The sequence below is a fragment of the Oratosquilla oratoria genome, chromosome 19, assembly GCF_046742065.1.
Source record: "Oratosquilla oratoria isolate Oo_2021 chromosome 19, ASM4674206v1, whole genome shotgun sequence".
Taxonomy (NCBI): Eukaryota; Metazoa; Arthropoda; class Malacostraca; order Stomatopoda; family Squillidae; genus Oratosquilla; species Oratosquilla oratoria.
This window is the reverse complement of record NC_134795.1, coordinates 48,244,560-48,251,835: the sequence shown is the minus strand read 5'-3', so window position 1 is coordinate 48,251,835 and position 7,276 is coordinate 48,244,560.

Sequence of the window (7,276 nt, the reverse complement as noted above, 5' to 3'; positions counted from 1 at the left end):
TTGCACTGTATATGTAGAGCAGAGTGCAATCTGGAACATTAAAGTAAAGTCTACTCCCAGACTTTCATTCACCAATGTAGAAGTAAAAAACAACTCTGCAAATAACTGCGGCCGAAGCCACCCTCTTTACCCTACGATGCGCTTTGGGGACTGCTGGAGGGCAGGTGACAGTCACTCACTGTTGGGAATCGGAGAGAAGTGCGGTATTCGAACCCACAACTAAGAGATTGAGAGACCAGCACGCTTCCGATTATACCACAGACGCAGAGTATATAAATTACTGTACAATTAGCCAGGCTATTCACCTGAATTTTGGGAGACAATTATTTCTTAACAATTTAGGACAATCAATCGCTGGATGCGTCATCGGAAGCCTTCTGATCTCACATTCGCTTAGTCGCGGGTTCAAATCCCGCGTTCCTCTCCGATTCCCAGTTGCAGTGACTGCCATCTGCCCCAACAGTCTCCAAAGCACATCAAAGGGCAAAGATGGTGGCTTCGCCCTCAGCAACTCAGCGCTTCCTGGTGTAGGATACTCATCTTTAATTTAGTATTTGATTGTGATGCGATGCTTGTTGATTTGTTTTCACTTACAAAAATTGTGCTTTAATAGAATTAGTCCTTTAACAAATTGAATAATAGTTCAATATATCAAATGACATTTTCGTTCTGGGAAATTCTGGGAAATCATTATTTTATATATTTGAACTCTCCTTCATGTTCGCAAAAAAAAAAAAATAATAATAATAATAATAATGATAATAATAAAATAATAATAGATAGACAAAAAATGAAGAAATGAATAAATAAATGAATGAATTAAGAAATGAATAATTAGATAAGTGAATAAATGAAATAAACAAATAAACAAATAAATGAACACATCAATAAAATAAGAAACAAATAGAATAAAACATATCAGGATAAATAAAACAAGATGAAAAGATAACTACATTAACAAAACAAAACAAAACTCTCCTTCATGTTCGCAAAAAAAAAAAAAAATAAAAAAAAAAATAATAATAATGATAATAATAAAATAATAATAGATAGACAAAAAATGAAGAAATGAATAAATAAATGAATGAATTAAGAAATGAATAATTAGATAAGTGAATAAATGAAATAGACAAATAAACAAATAAATGAACACATCAATAAAATAAGAAACAAATAGAATAAAACATATCAGGATAAATAAAACAAGATGAAAAGATAACTACATTAACAAAACAAAACGAAAAAACAAAACAAACCCCCTCCCCCTCCCCTTCCCCCTCCCCTCCCCCCTCCCCTCCCCCCGCAAAAAAAAAAAAAAAATAGAATAAATTACTCATAATAGCGGAGTTCTCCATAAGTGGAAGTCGAGACGCAAATCTCCGCCAAGGAAGTTGCGCCCAGTGACGATGCAAAATTAGAGCCAGTCTTTGTATTTCAACTCAACATATTTGGCTCAGAAATACAAATACCACACCGTTAAAAAAAAAAAAAAAAACCCGGATCGTAAACTGAGTGACCATAAAAATAGATAAATGGATGATAATGGAGTATTACTTGGGCTATATTCCAACACTTCAAAATCCGTTCATAAATGTTTGCGTAAATTTGCTGACATGACAACAAACACACAAACATGACCAAAGACATATATTTTTCTATACATTTACTGTTCTTTCATTCTAGCCACCCGCAACATACTGCTCACTCTATTTGTCATATTACACTGGTTTCCTTTTTGTTTTCCTCTGAGGCAAGGATTTATTTTTTATTTTTTATTATTACTATTTTCTTTACTAACTTTGATGTGGTGGATTCAAATCTATGAACAGTTTTGCTCAATCACCTCCAGCTTTTTTGCTTTCACATACCCCTTTTTAATTACACCGCATAGAAATTCAAAATATAATGTGTTTACTAAATTTGTTGCAAAGGCATATTGCAGAAAAAAACAACTTAGATACAGAGCATTGATGGAACTAAATTATTTGGATAATGCAATAAATACAAATCATAATACAGCAGACAGTTAGAGTGAGGTTTTTTTTTTGGATGATCTTGTGTACTTTGCCTCCGGGATATCACGCAAAAGCATCCAGCAGAAGTCCCCCATCATGCTGGGGTTCCACTTGCCTTGATAGTTGCTCTCCATCTTAGTAATATCTTGGTGGAACCTTTCTCCATGCTCATCACTCACTGCCCCGAGGTTCGGAGGGAAGAAGTTGAGGTGGGAGTGGAGAAAGTGAATTTTGAGTGACATTCGGCATCCCATATCCTCATAAGACTGTAACAATTTCTCGATACACTCTTGGTAATCTGATACCCGTGTGTTACCAAGGAAGCCATTGCAGACTGACTTAAATGCTTCCCATGTTCTCAATTGTTTTAAGATAACAAGGTCCTCAAAATCTATGTCTTTCAGCACTTCTCGGATCTGAGGTCTGACGAAGATGCCCTCCTTGAGCCTAGTGGAACTCAGAGCCGGGAACAGAGTGCACAAGTTTTGGAAGGCAGCGCCATTTTTGTCCATGGCCTTCATGAAATTCTCCAATAAACCAAGCTTGATATGAAGAGGAGGAAGAAACACCTTTTTCATGTCCACCAGAGGATTTTCTTGGACACTGTGTTCACCAGGTGCGAAAGTGCTCCTAGATCCCTAGTCCTTCTGCTTGTAGTGCCTGGATACAGCCCGACTATCCCAGAGATAGAGAAAGGAACAGTACTTTGTGAAGCCCGCTTGCATACCCATAAGGAACCCATGACTTTGAGGTCACCACAGAGACTCCACTGGTACCGGTTGTACTTGACAGCTTCTAAAAGGAGCTCCATATTATCATATGACTCCTTCAGATGGACTGAGTGGGCAATGGGAATGCTGGGGTATTTATCCCCATTCTGCAGGAGCACAGCCTTGAGACTTCGCTTGGAAGAGTCTATGAAAAGACGGCAGTCTGAGGGATTGTGTGGGAAACCAAGGAAGGTGAACAAACCAGAGACATTTGTGCAGTAGCACAACCTGTTTTCCATGTCGAATAAGGAAAAGAAGTCTTTGTTCCGTGTCCTGAAAATGGTGATCCCTACATCTGCATTGGTCAGGTTCCACTGCTTAAGCCGGGATGCCAGGAGCTCTGAATGCTGCTTAGATAGATACAAATCACGGGCAAGGTCATTTAGGTCTTCTTGCATGATCCAGTGGGGCTCGTTGTCACTTGCTCCTGAATAAACAGACGTTGTCTTCAGAAGAGACTGACTTGGCAGATTCTTCCCCAGAAGGCATTTCTTCATTTGATGAAGGAAGAAGATCCTTATTTGCTGGAGGTGTAGGGACAGGGAAATCATCTGAGTAAGGAACAGGTCTCATAGCTGAGGGAAGGTTGGGATATCTGATCTTTTTTCTAGAAGAAGTATTGAAACCAGTTATATTTGTTTGACAAAAATAACAATCATCTGCATAGCTTCGTGGCTTTCTCCAGACCATCGGGACAGCAAAGTTCAAGGCTACTTTGTTGCCGTTAAACCATGCAGTTAGTCCATTGTAGCAGGGTTTACAACAGATTTGTGGGTCCCAGGATTGGCCCCGATCTCCAATTTTATATCCAAAATAATGAAAGTAATTAGTTCTCAGGAGGGAAGCAATTGTTCGGCGGTGTGCAAATGTTGTGAAATCCCCACACACGTAGCAAAATGAATTTGTCTTGTTGATGGATCTTCGGTGTTCTAAAGTGCCCGAAGCCATTGTAGAGATATGTATCAGCTCACAAAAATCTGGAAAACAAGATTAACATTGATTATATATATGGTTATGTGAATTGTCGCAAAATTATAATACAAACATGTATCCAACATATAAAATGATTGTGTAGCATGATGTCGAACAACAATAATTTTCTAAAAAGACCACAATTCCTTAAAGTTAAAAAAAAAAAACACAATGTACTATATATAGGACACATCAGGTATCCCTGAATGCATGTACACATTTATGTACATGTATACAGGTATGTGTCAAAAGCTAGAGATGATGAGTGAAAAATGGTTTCAAATCTGAAAACAGCACTTCAAAATTAGGCTATAACTACTATTTTTATGCTTGCCTCAGTTTCTCTTTAAACCAGTGTTATCAGACATGGCGGTCTGGTCATGTCATGACGCTGCCGAGGGAAGCCCAGGGTTTCCATGGTCCACTCCTAGTGCGCCACATGTTCCCGTTTTAAGTCAGGACTTAAGAATCTCACCCTTAAAACGATCCCCGGACAGGGATCAAAACGTCGGGAATAAAGTATCTGTTTTTGAGTCCGGGGCATTCTACTTTTACTATATCACACTCACACTCACACTCACACTCACACTCACACTCACACTCACACACACACACACACACACACACACACACACACACACACACACACACACACACACACACACACACACACACACACACACACACACACACACACACACACACACACACACACACACACACACACACACACACACACACACACACACACACACACACACACACACACACACACACACACACACACACACACACACACACACACACACACACACACACACACACACACACACACACACACACACACACACACACACACACACACACACACACACTACATATTTTGTTTGTTCATTGTACCTTATTTACTACACCAAGTATATTCAACTTCTGTTTTCATGGTAAACTCTACATGAGCCAACTGATCTCCTGTATTTCCTTGTACTCTCGTGCACACCTTCTGTTAAGCTTTTAAAGCTAGGAAGCTTGCACGTGGATGAATGTAGCCATACAGGTGTAGAGGCAAATTGAAACTTCACTAATAGTATAGTCACGGCAGCTTATGAACAAAATAGATCATAAACATTGGTCAGATAACGCTCTGTCTGTTCAGGTTGCATGTGGAGCAATCTCTTCATAGTTTGATGTCAGCCAAGGGGAACAAATGGGAAAACAAGATTCTTCTTCTCTGTAGTCTTCTTTCCTTTTCCCGACAAGACCTGAGCATTCTTGCCCAGGGGAAGAACTTTTGTCATCCAAGGGCTTTACATCTTCAATGTGATCTTCCTGTTTTTTTGTTTTGTTTTTTGTTTTGTTTTTATCACCATCGTCATCGTCGTCATCGTCATGATTGTCATTGCCATTGTCGTCGTTGTCCTCGTCATCATTCATCATCATAGTCATAATCATCGTCATCGTCATCATCATCATTATCGTCATCGTCATCGTCATGATTGATGATTGCCGTCGTCGCCGTCGTCTTCGTCATGACTGTCGCAGACATCGCCATCCTCGCTGCCACCACCACCATTTTTCTTCTTCATTTTCTTCATTTTCTTGTCTCCCTTTCTCCCTTTTCTACCTTTCCTTTGTTTTGTTTTTTAAAAGAATCTTAAGTTTCTTCCTTTTCATAATTATCATCTTCCGACATTTTTATGGTCGTTTTTCAGCCATCAGACGACTTTGCTGAGCTCAAGTAAGACCCCTTCTTTGAAGAATCTTCAGTCGACCAAGAAAGAGACAATCAAACGCGGGAATGGAATCTTTGGTCATGTCCTACTCTGAAGCGAAACATTTTCCTCATATCACTGTTACCCAAGATTTAAAACGACGCTGATATTACGATAAGTAACATTAAATCAGAGTCCATATGAGGTATTTTATTCTTCACTTACACACACACACACACACACACACACACACACACACACACACACACACACACACACACACACACACACACACACACACACACACACACACACACACACACACACACACACACACACACACACACACACACACACACACACACACACACACACACACACACACAGACACACACACACACACACACACACACACACACACACGCACACACACACGCACACACACACACACACACACACACACACACACACACACACACACACATACACACACACACACACACACACATACACACACACACACACACACACACACACACACACACACACATACACACACACACACAGATACACACACACACACACACACAGACACACACACACACAGACACACACACAGACAGACACTCACACACACACGACTCGGTGGCGCGGTTGGTAGAGTACTAGACTGCCAGGACGGTGGTACCGGTGGTACCTAGTTCGAATCCTGCCCAGGGGTGAAATTATTTCAATATCGCTGCTCTTCGAGTCATTACTCCGACTCTCGTGGGCGGGGAGTTGGGTGTGTGTGTGCGTGTAAGGTCCTAGCATTAACCATAGATCGGTCATACAAGCTCTGAGCTCTCTTCCGGGAGGGAAATAGCTGTCGATCACGAGTCCAACACGTGATCCAAAGACCAAGGTGAATACACACACACACACACACACATACACACACACACACACACACACACACACACACACACACACACACACACACACACACACACACACACACACACACACACACACACACACACACACACATACACACACACACACACACACAGATACACACACACACACACACACACATACACACACACACACACACAGATACACACACACACACACACACACAGACACACACACACACACAGACACACACACACACACACACACACACACACACACACACACGACTCGGTGGCGCGGTTGGTAGAGTACTAGATTGCCAGGACGGTGGTACCGGTGGTACCTGGTTCGAATCCTGCCCAGGGGTGAAATTATTTCAATATCGCTGCTCTTCGAGTCGTTACTCCGACTCTCGTGGGTGGGGAGTTGGGTGTGTGTGTGCGTGTAAGGTCCTAGCATTAACCATAGATCGGTCATACAAGCTCTGAGCTCTCCTCCGTGAGGGAAATAGCTGTCGATCACGAGTCCAACACGTGATCCAAAGACCAAGGTGAATACACACACACACACACACACACATACACACACACACACACACACACACACACACACACACACACACACACACACACACACACACACACACACACACACACACACACACACACACACACACACACACACACACACACACACACACACACACACACAGACACACACACAAAACCTCAAATAATTCGATATATTGTATCCCAATGATCCCATTCATACTCTCGAGTCTTCCCCCGAGGAATTGAATGAAATTTCTGAAAAGTGTCCGGCGAAGGTAGAGGCGGACCCCTCCCCACTTCACCCCCCCACCCCACCCCTCAGTCATCCGAACAATGGTTAGCGGTTGACCTAATGCCGAGGA